Source organism: Cuculus canorus, chromosome 3 (assembly GCF_017976375.1).
Source record: "Cuculus canorus isolate bCucCan1 chromosome 3, bCucCan1.pri, whole genome shotgun sequence".
NCBI classification, from domain to species: Eukaryota; Metazoa; Chordata; class Aves; order Cuculiformes; family Cuculidae; genus Cuculus; species Cuculus canorus.
This window is the reverse complement of record NC_071403.1, coordinates 105343497-105355944: the sequence shown is the minus strand read 5'-3', so window position 1 is coordinate 105355944 and position 12448 is coordinate 105343497. Positions and strand designations below refer to the sequence as shown.

The following is a 12448-nucleotide window of genomic DNA, read 5'->3' as shown; positions in this document are numbered from 1 at the left end:
TTTGAGAGGATCTTCCTATCCCTGTGCTTATTTTGCCTTTGTCCTCACAGCTGAAGCTGCCAAAAAGGGAACCAGTAGCTAAGATGGCCCGTGGATGTGTGTGTGTGCATGCACACGTTTGTGTTTATAGTCTTGCTAGAACAGATGCAAGATTATCAAGCCTTACAAACAGTCATTACTTGTAAGCTTTGGCAATGCCTTTGGATTTTGCACTCCGTTGCTGCAGAAGTAGCTTTTTGCATAGCGTCAGGAGTTCTCTGACACATCCGTTAGCAACATGCTTGGGTCTATTTTTTCTATGTTTGCTGACTTTTTGTTCTTAAAAATAAATAACTTAGACTCAGATACTTGTTTTACCAGGTTTCCAAGGACTGGGGAGACACCTGAAAGCACACATGCTGATCACCTAAAGAAAACACCCTGAATAACACTATTTTCCATAGCCAAGGTAGCTTATGCCTCTAAACATCATTTAATAGGGGACTCCATAAAAGAGAACGATCATGCTGGGCTTCCAACCCTTTCTCCCACTCCAACCCACTCAGAAACACTTCTGAAAAATACTCCATGGCAGACTCTCTCTGAACATTTTAAAAAGCCTATTTGTATTACTTACTTGTTCCTTGAGCCATCTATTCTGCACATGATAAGGTCAAGAGTGCTGCCAGTATGCTGTAGAAACTTTCCCTTTCTTGGGGTATGTCAAATATATTACTAAATTGAGTTCCTATATTTTCTTCCAAGACTACAGTCATGAAATTTTCTTCCAGCTATTTCTCTGAATCTTCCAGTCCTCATATGTTAATGTGCTTTGGCTTTTGATTCAAGTTATTATGAAGAATTCTTCTTCAGCCTGTATTTTATTTCCCTGCTTCCTTTGAATAATTCAGGCTCAAATTATAATTTTCTCTCACGGGTTCTTGTCTTTTATAGAGAAAAGCAAGATTCTTCTCATTTTTATCATTTCTTCCTCCCCACCCCCCAGCTAATTGGAGTGGATTCATTAATGTGCTATGCTTGTATGCTCAGCCCTCTGCTAAATGTCTTAAGAGTTGTTTGTTCATTACACATTCAACAGGCAAAATCAGAGGTGAATCAAAGCATCATGCCAGTTCTGGATGCTGGAGAAAACGTAGGCGGAAGCTGCCTGACACAGAGTGCCTCCAAAAGCAGCACCTGCCTGCCAGATTACAGGGGCTGTGGTGAGGCAACAACTGGAAGAAACCGTTGCCTGGGTCCTGCCTTTGCATGCTCCACCTGGGAAAACTGATTTCCAAAGTTTATCTGCCTTCATGGTTCTAGAATATTCTGTTATACAGAGAGAAATTCTGTTATGTGGAGGCTTTGAACTAACTGCAAGCCCAAAAACTAGATAAGGGGTGATCTGAGGTCTGCCCCTGCAGAGAAACCATACGCAAAACAGCAACAGAGTCTCTTGCTGCGAGGTCATCTAAGGCTCCTAGTGCATTCTCCTGATTTTATGGTGGGATCTTTTGTGATGAGCTTCAGCCTTGCCTTCCTTCTGTTCGTTTGGTTTTCTTTTAAGTACTTTTACTGTAGTCAGTCCTCTGAAGCACTATTTTCTTTCCTTTGAATTGATTGAGAATCTGGGTTAAAGTGACTGACTGATGTGACAACAAAGGAGTGATTGTCATCGGGTCCAAAGGATTTGATATGCTGTGGGTTATAAAATGTACTCACTCAGCCCAAGTTCTGTGCCAGATTAATATTTGATGTCTTAGGACTTGACTGGCTGTAACTGAAAGAGCTGGGGCCATTGCTGGGAAAATGGCAATCTTCCTTTCAGGGGGAAGTTAGGGTTCATAGAAGCTGACAGCCTGATCTTCCATTTACCCGTATGCACCAATCAATGCGAGCAACGACGAGGCAAGATTCCCCATATTTAATCACCGATAGGTCACTTTCTCTCTGCAACCCTTAGGTATTGTGTGTAGTTTCAATTATCAGCAACAGCTTCGCTTCTTCCAGTGGTTCAGAGGATGTCAGTGCATGTCCCCTCTTGACAATAGGTTCTCCTTCTCTCTCCCTTCTCCCACCACAGCCATCCCTACCCCTCCTAGTGCCTATGGTGACAGCAATAGCCCACTTTCTCTAAGCAAGACAACAGCAGCTGTACTGATCTGCCTCAGACTCCTCCGCTCATTCAGTAGCAGCAGATACTGTTTACTCATGGACACGGTTGGTGGCAGTGACCCATAGATCAGGTTGGAAGGGTGCATGTCCCATTGGTGAAATGTCCCCAAACCAGGCTCCATAGAGAGGCCCCCAGGCAAGGATCCACTCCAAGCATCAATCTTTCAACAGCAGGAGGATTCTGGCTTGATGCCTTGCAGTACTGTCCTGGGCACCACATGGTGCCAGGGGAATGCAGGGAGAGTCACACTGGAGGACAGAATTTGTCCTAAGTAACATTTGTGTGCTTGCTACCGCTGTTTGTTAAGAGTCACTAAAAACCATCTAGGATCCAGATGTTTAACTCTGTCCCTAACCACAGATGAGTGGGAGCCCTCTACACAGTCCATGTAGCTATACAATAGTCCTGTATGCTCTGGAATTCCAACTTCTCTCATGTAAGGAGAATAGGTTTTTGGGCGGCATCACCAACACTCTCCTAAATGACCCCGTTTTGTTTGCCTGCTGATCCTTTTCGTAACTTATCCAAAATATCTCTAGGTTAATGAGGACCACATGCCAGTGACACTTCATTTAAAAAGGAAAAAAAAAAAGGAAGTTAGTGTTGTGGCGTGTAGGTATTAAAAAAATAAATCAAATAAAACTTGGCATTGTAAATGGAAATCAATGGACTGCAAAATTGTATTTGTTCTAGCTGGATAGAGTACTTGCCGAGTTCCAAGCTGTTTGTCCCTTTCCTAGGAGAGATGGGGTCTGCTCCATTTGTACAGTAACTGTGAGGCTGTTGTGAAATATGACTTGGACCTTTCCACCTTCAAAATGGTTTATGCATACAAGGAAAAAAAATCTCATAACATCCCATAAGACACAAATCCCAGCCTTCGTTTACGAGAGAAAGAAGGAAGAGTGATATTTTGTCCAAAGCCATGAAGCAAGTATCTGTTCGAGTTGAAATGTTTGGCTCCCCGTCCCTGTGTGAGAAATTCTAACTATGTCCCTCTTAAAATTCTTTCAGTATCTGCAAACTGCAAACAGCGTAGTATCTAAGTAATACTAATTAATGATACATGCCTGTAGTGGATGACGGTAGCAGGTATACAGTGCCCTGTAATTCCATGTCACACCTGGATAGCTGTAACTCAGCTCAGGATGCCTGAAGACATCGCAGGAGACAGCGTTGCTTCTCATCTGCACCACGCTTAACTCTACTGCTCTTCTCCAAATCTGATTCTTGATTTTAGTAAATCTTAAGAAAACTACATAGGACCTAGAACTCTGCTAACTGAAATATTTACATATTTCTGTGTGGAACAAATAAAAATATTCCTGTTATGAACAGCCCATTACCACCAACATATCTAAAATATCTGCTTTTTGTCTTCTTCTTTGTTCTGTGGTGTTAGTAGTGATGGTTATTCATATTACACATAGAAACAAACAGCATTTCTTATATATTCTCAGTGACTCTCAGTGCATAAAATTACCATACAAAAGCTAAAATATTTTAAAGATTTTTATCACGCTGAATTGCATTGGTTAAAAGTCCTTTCCCAGGATTTTCACATATACAGTCCTGAGAACTGAAGTTGGATGGAAAGCTAACCAAATGTACTGTGCAAGGCTGAAGAAGGTTGTTTTCAGGCTGGAGAAGGTACAACTAGACAGGAAGGCTGGAAACCAGAATAAGACCTGCCAGCTCTAACAACAAGTTAAGATGAAACTAAAAAGAGGAGACAAGTAAAATGAGCACTTCTTATTCTTTGAAATCCAAACAGATGATGCTGATGCTTAAGGTTAGAACAATGCATTAGGGCTGGAATTTGTGACTTTTAGCTCTGCATCCTTCCAGGGCTCTGTCTGCAGTATGAGCCTGTTCCAGCCACCAGGACCAAAGACTCAGACCTAAAACTGTTCTCCAAGAATTTTAACTGTGTGGAATACGCTATGCAAAGCAGTTATCAAAAAATAGACACTACCTCTGTCCTTGCTATTAAATAGGAACGTTTGGATTACTGCAATCAAATGTGAAAAAAAGAGCATTCGTTACAAATATGAATTTATATCCCCTCGATTGTAGAAATGATCAGAGAATATCCTATTTAAAATTAGCATTCTTTAAGTAAGGCTTATAAATTGAATTGATTGGAGAATAATAGTCAATCCAACTCTCTATTATCTTCAACTCTTGCATGTAATTATTACCAAAGCCTTTAAAATAAGAAGAATTTTTTCTTAAGAAATATATAGACCATTATTATTTTCAGCCGATATCAAGTTACACAGCCTGAATGACTTTGGGCCAAGAGTTATTTTGGGTTAGTTCCACTGGGATGAGAATGCTGACAGAGTCAGGTAATTCCTTACATCAGTGCTCTTGATTAATACTGAATGCACAAAGCCCTTTGTCCTTGAACTTTTAAAACAAAGGCTAAACAAGAAGCAAGGAGGTTTGTTTGCCACTTCAAGTAACTTTTTGCTTCAAAGTACTGTGCCCAAAATCTCTTCCTCAGCTTTTGTTTGAGTGTGCAGTGACACAGTGTTGGGGCTCCTACAGCCACACCCAAGCCTTCTTGGATCTCTGTCCTCTTTCCGTCTCATTTCTATTCCCCTCAAGGAAATTGCTGCCTTCAATTTGATTGATGCTGTAATGGGCAGATTAGCCTCTAGCCAAACCACCCTGCTGCTTGGTCCAGATTCCTGAAGAGTCTTAAGAGAAGCCTGCCCAGCTTCGATTGTTTCATTTATCTGTAAGTGAAAGAATGGTTAATTATTCTGTTCTCACCTGAATGGTTGCCATCCATCAGGAACATCAGTCCAACCCCACAGAATACACAGGATCCTTTCTGAAACACCCTGAACTTAATCATCATTGTTGTAAATGCTGTCCCACCACTGCTGTTGCTTCCCAAGACTGTAGCTGGAGAGCTGAGGCTTTAGTATCATTCAGCCCAACACCAGGGGCTCCTCACACCTGGTACACGCCACTGTTATTTCCAGACACTGCTTTTCAGAACTTGAAAGCTATCCGAGGCCTGACTTTGCAGCTGCTGCTATTATCTTGACTTTGAACTGGTATTATCTGTGAATTTTTTTTGTCTGTTTACATCTTCCTTACATGTAGCTGGACACTGTAATGGAAATGCTGCTGAATAGGTACCTATCCAAGACTCCTAGGTTCCATCATGCCCAGATGCCATCTGCCTTGAACTTGGACACTCCTTAACACTGCCACATTCGCACTGTGCTGTCCAGGCTGAAGAAAAGCTTTCAGCTGCCCTATGGACAAAAAAAAAGAATTTCTTTTCTTCTTCAGAGGCTACATAGAGGGAGGTATCTGTTATTATGGTAAAGGCAAAGGCTATCTGCAAGGAATGGACAAGCTCTGGCTGTCAGCATAAAACATTCATAGAGTGTATACTGAAGGAGTGGCCGATTATTTCTTCAGGATCCTAGTCCTTGTTTTTTGTCCTTTTTTGGTTCCTTTTCTTGTCTGTTGGCAAACTAATTTCCCTTATATTTCGGAGGAACTGTGCTGAATGGCAGATCACAGGCCAGTTGCTTGGCTGATGCCAACTGACATCTGTATGTTAAGCTATACCAAGTGATCTTTCGCCCTCATAGAGCCAAAAGTCAACCATATGTACATAATCCGTACAGGCATGCACAGCAGCAGAAAACCCCCAAACCCAGGGCACACCACTCCAAAGATTATAAGTAACTAAGCAGAACAAAGGTCTATCCATAAGTGCTAAAGATCAGTGTAAGGTTTTTTTTATGGCTAATAACACACAGTGCCCCATGGTTAATCTGAGGACTTTTAACAGCCAAACAAAACCTAACAATCGGCTTTTCTGTAGTACGTCTCATAAAAAAAATGAGAAAGTGATCTACCAAGAAGGTCAATATTGTTATCTCTATTTCTTGGAAAGGAAAGCTGAGCAGCAGAGAGTGGAGATAAGGTGCCTTACTTAGAGAGGTGTGGAAGTGCAGAAGAAGACTTGCCCAGTCCAGAAGTCAGAAACAAGTATAAAAAGGCCAATCTTGCTTTGCTGGGGTGGTTACACATACAGCCCTGTTTATAGTAGGAGTGCTTCTTAACCACTGCAAATAGTAATTCAGCTTCAACGACTGCAGCAGCCAGGACCGTGTCTACGCCAGGGGACAGGGAGATGAACAAGTTCCTGCACCGTCAGCTGGAGTATGAAATTACAGCACTTCAGCTGCTTTGTAGGAGCGGCTGCGCAGGCGCCCAGACGCTGCCGTGAAGGCAATGCCGCTCACCCCTCAATGAAGTGATGTAAACCATACTGGTGCTGGGGGAAGGAGCCAAGGAAAGGACAGGTTAGGAAGAAAGCCATGTTAGGGATTTACTAAATCTGTCACTGGTCAACTATCCCAGCTGGTGCATCCTTACCACACTTCTTGAAACTCCAGTCTGCAGCTGAGAGCTGGTGCACTGCAGCCAACAGTGCCTAATGCAGACCCGGCACAGTGTTTGCAGCTGTACAGGGTCTGTTCCTCTGCAGAGCAGCCCAAAGGAAAAAGCCATTCTCCTGAACCCACGGGATTGCTCATCAACCCAAGCTCCTGCTCCTAGCTGCTCCAGGAAGCAAGTAAACGACACAGCAACGTTTATTGTTTGATTTGAAGTGAAACTTAAAGGGCAATTAAATCCAGTGCAATAAACACTAGGGGCTATGAAAGGGAAGATAACCGCACACATACACAAGGTTAGTGATAGGTTCCTTTTCTTAGTCCTGAATTGATCTTTTGTCTGTGAGGAATAGCCTTGTCTGCAGCCCACTGGCCTGGCCTGGTGGTGATAGTTTTCTACTTACTGCTGGGGACTGTAGAGTGAACCTTTTGCCTCAGAGTGCAGAGTTCTCCACCAGGGAGAGAGGGCAGGATTGCTCTCCCTTAGCTTTGACATGTGCAGGAAGGAAAAAAAAAAACAACCAAACCCTTTCAGTATAACTCATTAACCCAAATTACCTTCTGTTCTTATCTTACTGTTGATAAGTCACACTAGGCCTTTCAGGAAGACTTTGAGAAGCCTGCAAAGGTCCTCCACGTGAACTTTGGAGGCTCGTTGGAGACCTGCCAGTGCCATTCCTTTACTTGACCAAGCAGCCTCAGCATGGGAAGCTCTAGCGCAAGGCTCACCTCTTTCATAAGGCTGCTCCTCTTGCCTCGAGTTTACCCTGCATGAATCATGAGCTGCGGTTTCCACATTTAAATCCCAGCAACATCCTCTGCAGGCGGCTACCCTGCCTTTCAGCTCTATGTGGGAAGAATCCAGGAGTGGTTAGTCTCCCTATAACGATGTACATAGACTGTGCAGCTATATGTTGTCATGGTGATGCCATGGGATACATCAAAGGGGTTTGCTGGGTGGGTTTCTTCTGCATTGCACATTTGTACAGAAATTAGGTTTTGACAAAAATATAGTACCCAAAGTTTTCCAGAGCATAAGTGGAACATAGATCTGTGTCAGAGCGGATCAGGTCACCTTATTCATGGTAACTTCTATGAGCCTTAAATTCTTTTTTTCCACTTAAATTACTCCTGATTTCATAACCACATAACATCACCAAGTTCAAAAATTTAAACTAGTGAAAAATAATTGAGGGGGAAAAGAAGCAGGCAATATGTTTTGAAAACCAACAATTAAAAAATGCAAGATGACAGAATATAATAGGCTTCTGCAAATACAGTGGGACTGAAATAACCAGTTGGGGAATTGCCCTAACCAGTTAACCTGAGAAATCGCCATCATTTTCCAACTTTACCTGTTGTTCATCAAGTAAGCACTTTTACTGCTTGTGCCAACCTTATTACTTTTTCTATTAATAGTCTCACAAATTTAATAACGTTTTCATTAATTTCTTTTAAAAAAATCTTTTAAGAGGAGAAAGTATTATCTATTTCCGAAATCCACTTGTCCATAAAAGCCAGATCACGTGGCCAATGGAAATCAGCCAAATAGCACAGTAAATGCCTGCAATTAAACTGTCCAATGATCTATCAGCTAATTATGTAATCAGAGGCAAACTTGAGAAGTCACGACCAGCTCACAACCTGCAGACCGTCTTCTATCTAAGCATTTTTTTTAAAAAAAATCGTTTTAGTCTTTCTACGTTACATCCTTACAGTATAGCTTTTCTATCTATCTATCCACATAGTTAAATCTCTCACCTATCCAAGCTCTCATCTAATTGTGCTAGGTGAATATTTTGATTTTGCTTGGAAGTGACAGTCAGCTGTTGGCCTCCTGAAGTTATTCAGACTTGAGATTACTGTAGAGAACCTGCTGCATTTTTCATACCACCCCTAGTGCAGATCCATGGACGGAGAAAAGCTCCCTTGTGTCTGTTGACATGAATAATCCCTAACATTTTTAATATTGGCTGCCTTTGCCAGTTGGCTGACACTTATGCTATGCCACGGATAAAAGCTATTTGATGACAGTTGAGAAATGGACGTGAGACATTTGCTGCTGTATTTCCTCTGCTGTATGGGACCTATTCCCTATTGTTTGTCATGTGCAGGAATGTAAAGATGTTGACGGCAATTCGAATGCAGCCAGTGATGTCATGGTGGTGCAAAGCATTATCGGTGAGACCCAAATCCTGTTCTAATACTCTGCTTCTTATTTATGTTCCTTGAATGGCTTTGCTGCCTATAGGAAGTTTAAGTTATTATAAGTTTAAATAACATACATTTCAATGCTTTAACCTAGCTAAAGTGGCCAAAGCGTACCTTCACATCAACGTAGAAAAGATTCCTCTTATCACCTGGCTAGGAAAAGTTTAAAGTTTTATGTGTATCACATAAGGAACAGGATTAATGAATAGTTACTTACCGGTGACTGCTGCTCTTCAAAAGACCTTTGTGTGTTAGCATCTGTGGGGTGTGCACCGTAGGAGAACTGCAAATCCTTGTGGGAAGAACATGCACTCCAGGAAAACCACATGGAACAACAGCTCAGGTGACTCTGCGTGTGGAGTGTTGTTGCTAGCAAGGAAGAAAAAGAGATGGGTTTAAGGTAGAGTAGACAAAACGAGAGGGAAAAATGCTTGGCTCATAGGAAACAGGAGATGGATGAAGGTGTCAAGAGGAACACAAATTTAAAAAGCAACATTGAACCATCCAGGAACGTGATAAAATGAGCAGAATGAAGGAATGACTGAGAGAGTACAGACAGGCAGAAGAGTGGGAAGAAAGATCAAAGGCAAAGTAACGTTATGGAGGGCCTTGAATGGGAAAATAGGGAAATTTAATTGGAGGCTGAGAGATATGAAACCAGTGGGATTTGAGGGAGATCAGCTGGTGTGTCACAGCTGTGGGATTTTTAGCAGGAGACTACTGAGAAAAGGAGGGAAAGAAGCACAGACTGCTGCAGCATAAACACCTACTGTATTGTCTTTTGAAGATGGACAGTAGGGGAAAGATACATTCAAAGATGATTTAATGCATCCTAATGCTTTAGGAGACAAAGTTTACAGATAGTCCGTTGAAGCCCTTTTATTTCCAAAAAAAAGCCCAACAAACATGATGAAGTTTAAAGTACTAACAGGAAGACAGAGCATATGGTATGCTCAGCAGGTGAAAGTTCTTAAGAAGCATTTCAAGTGGACTGCAAAAAAATCAACAAGAAAAGAGCTGTTATCTTCAAGCAGAACATGCACTTGATTCCGGATCAAGCCGATCCTCACCCTGGGTTTTGCACTTACTGATAAGTAATAGTAAGCAGATTTACAGGTTAGTCAAAGTTTTCTCCCCCACAAAGCCCTTAGCAGAACTTTCTCTGAAAACCTGACCCAGCTAAGAGAGGCACTGCACTCTCCCCTGTTGTCAGATCAGAGCTGGAGCTGACAAAATGCACCTGCCATAATGACTCACCAGTAACGCATCTACACCTTCAATATAAAGTTTCAAGCACCTGATATTAGCACGATGTAGGCAAACTGCTGTCTCTGCATCCAAGACTGGCGTTTTGCAAAGCGTTAAGCTGTTACGGGGCACCTCAGACCTTTGCAGTGGTGTTGCTGCATGGGGCTTCATGCAAGGAGAGATGAGATGGCAATGCTTCATAGCTGTTTCCAGGAAAGTGAGGCCTGTGCTCTCCTGCAAATTCCTGAGGTAAGAATCTGCACGAAACCAGCTGAAGCAGAATGAGAAGTATCAGACGACATAAGGAATTATTTTCCCCCAAAGAGAGGGAAAAATGGTATGCACACATAGACAGTGTCCTAGTGATTACAGGGCAACGTAGGATGACACAGCCATGGCATAATTTCCAGAGACATTGAGCAGAAGATGTTTTGAAAAGCTGTGTTAGCCAGATCAGCTTTTGGGATGCGTGACTAACAGCAACGGGCCACAATAATTATTTCTTAAATGTCACTTCCAGCACAGTTTTCCCCTGATTATCACTAGAGCACATTTCTGGCACAAATTGCCTCTGTACAGTAAATCTTGGTAGTATCCAAAGCCAGCACTCAGCTCTAGGCAAAGATGTTAAAAACAGTATAACATTTTGCTCTTGCAGGAGAGAATCTCACAATTAGGCCATCTGCTACCTTCCAACCAGTGACAGCTCATCCTCCTATTTGCTGATAGAACAGGGGCTGGCAATTAAATAGCAGCCCTTTCTCCTCACCCTCCTCCCAACCTCAACAGCTATACCTCTGCCTGCTGTGCCACAGCTTCTCCTATGCAGCACCCACCAGAGATTTCCTTCTTCATCTGAAAAAGGAGAAGCTGCTATGCTCCCTGGCTGTGCACCTCCCTGCAAATGGCCTCTGCCCCGGCTTTTGGCTCCCTTGAGCCATCACCACTGCCCTGGGTGGGGAGGGCTGATGCTGACGTTGCAGAGGATAGAGCTGCAGATCCTCAATGGTGTGATGCTCATTCCCACATCATGTCAAGCAGTTCCAGCCGGAAGGGGTTCTGAACCTGGTGTACCTGCTTTCACATAGCTTGAACCTCCCTGGGTCAAATGTTCTGTTTCAAGGTAGACTGAGAAAACAACTGATAGGCCACATTGATTTCAGTCTTCCTGCAGACAGGAAAGCAGAGTGTCATAAGATTATGTCTCTATAAGAAACTGCACCCTAGCATAGATATACCCACCCTACTTCAGATTGCAGTGGTCCGCTGTGGTGGTGTGGGACTCAGCACAGCTGGGCACCTTCACACTTCCTTCAAAACTACCTTCTCCCAGAGCCTGAGCAGCCTCAATCCACACCTCTGCAGTCCAGCACAGCCTCCTGGGCAGGGAGTCCACTGGCTGCTTCTCCCACGTGCTCTCTGCTCTATGGCATGCCAACCGCAGCTGCTCTGTGGTTGTGTGTAGTTAGTCTTGCCCTTCCATTCCCACCCTGTGCCCTCACTCTTGCTGCACTCATCAGGCATTCTCCTGTCCCTTACCTCTTTACAGAAGACAATTCAACTCGATAGGCTGCTAGCAGGTAATATGCCTGACTCATAATGGTTTTATTTCTTTTAAGAAAGATGCATATCTCTGAAGCTGGCAATTTTTGTCTCTCAAATTCATAGTCCTATGGTTGCTGCAATATTGAGCATCTGCGTTAGTACAGCACAGTGACTGGATGCAGCAGCATGCTCAGAGGCTGAGTCCCAAGCTGGGAGCAGATAAACACGCTGTGCACGCTGCTTTATAAGCCACAGAGACCTGGAGCAACTCTGTGCTCTCGGATACAATGCTTTGCCTTCTTTCAGCACATCAAACACGCAGTGTGTTCTCAGCAGGAACTGAAGACCCAGACACAGGAAGACAGACCCTGGGTTTAGCTTCACAATTGCTTTCCCTCTGACAGTGTTGCAGAAAGCTAAATATTGATGCATTCTAATTAGCATGTGTTTATTTAACGGGGCTTGTTCTCTCAGTGCTAATTCTGAACTGCCGAGCATAACAGCATTTTGCGTGCAGTGCTGGGTGAAGTCACCTGTGGGGCAGCTGCTGAGCGCAAGGGTCCCTGCATCACCCAAATAATGAAACAATGCTTGCATTTCAGTGAGCTGCGTTTTCCCTTGCTGGGCTCTCCAGCTTAGGCAAATAAACGAAACGGGAGCTGGTCTGGGTCGATGGAGATGATGTGTGTCATGGGGAAGAGGATGTGTTTGTGCTGCCAGGCAACCAGCTCTGCAGCGCCCATGCCAATGGCTGCAAACACCTCTGCAGAGGCAGGTCTAGAGAAGGAGCGGCCAAACCGGGGCTGCTGGCTACTGAGGGACCCCCATCACCCCATGGAGCCCAGGGGGTCTCACA

General features: G+C 43.4%; 1 long non-coding RNA gene across 2 annotated transcripts in view; it reads right to left on the bottom strand.

Annotated features, from left to right (window-relative positions):
* The window catches only part of LOC128851867 (uncharacterized), a 49433-nt gene that overhangs the window by 11511 nt on the left and 25474 nt on the right, over positions 1-12448 (bottom strand). For both annotated transcript variants that reach the window (XR_008449400.1, XR_008449401.1), the window contains one exon: positions 9017-9168. This is a non-coding gene — a long non-coding RNA (uncharacterized LOC128851867). The remainder of the gene's footprint in view (positions 1-9016; positions 9169-12448) is intronic.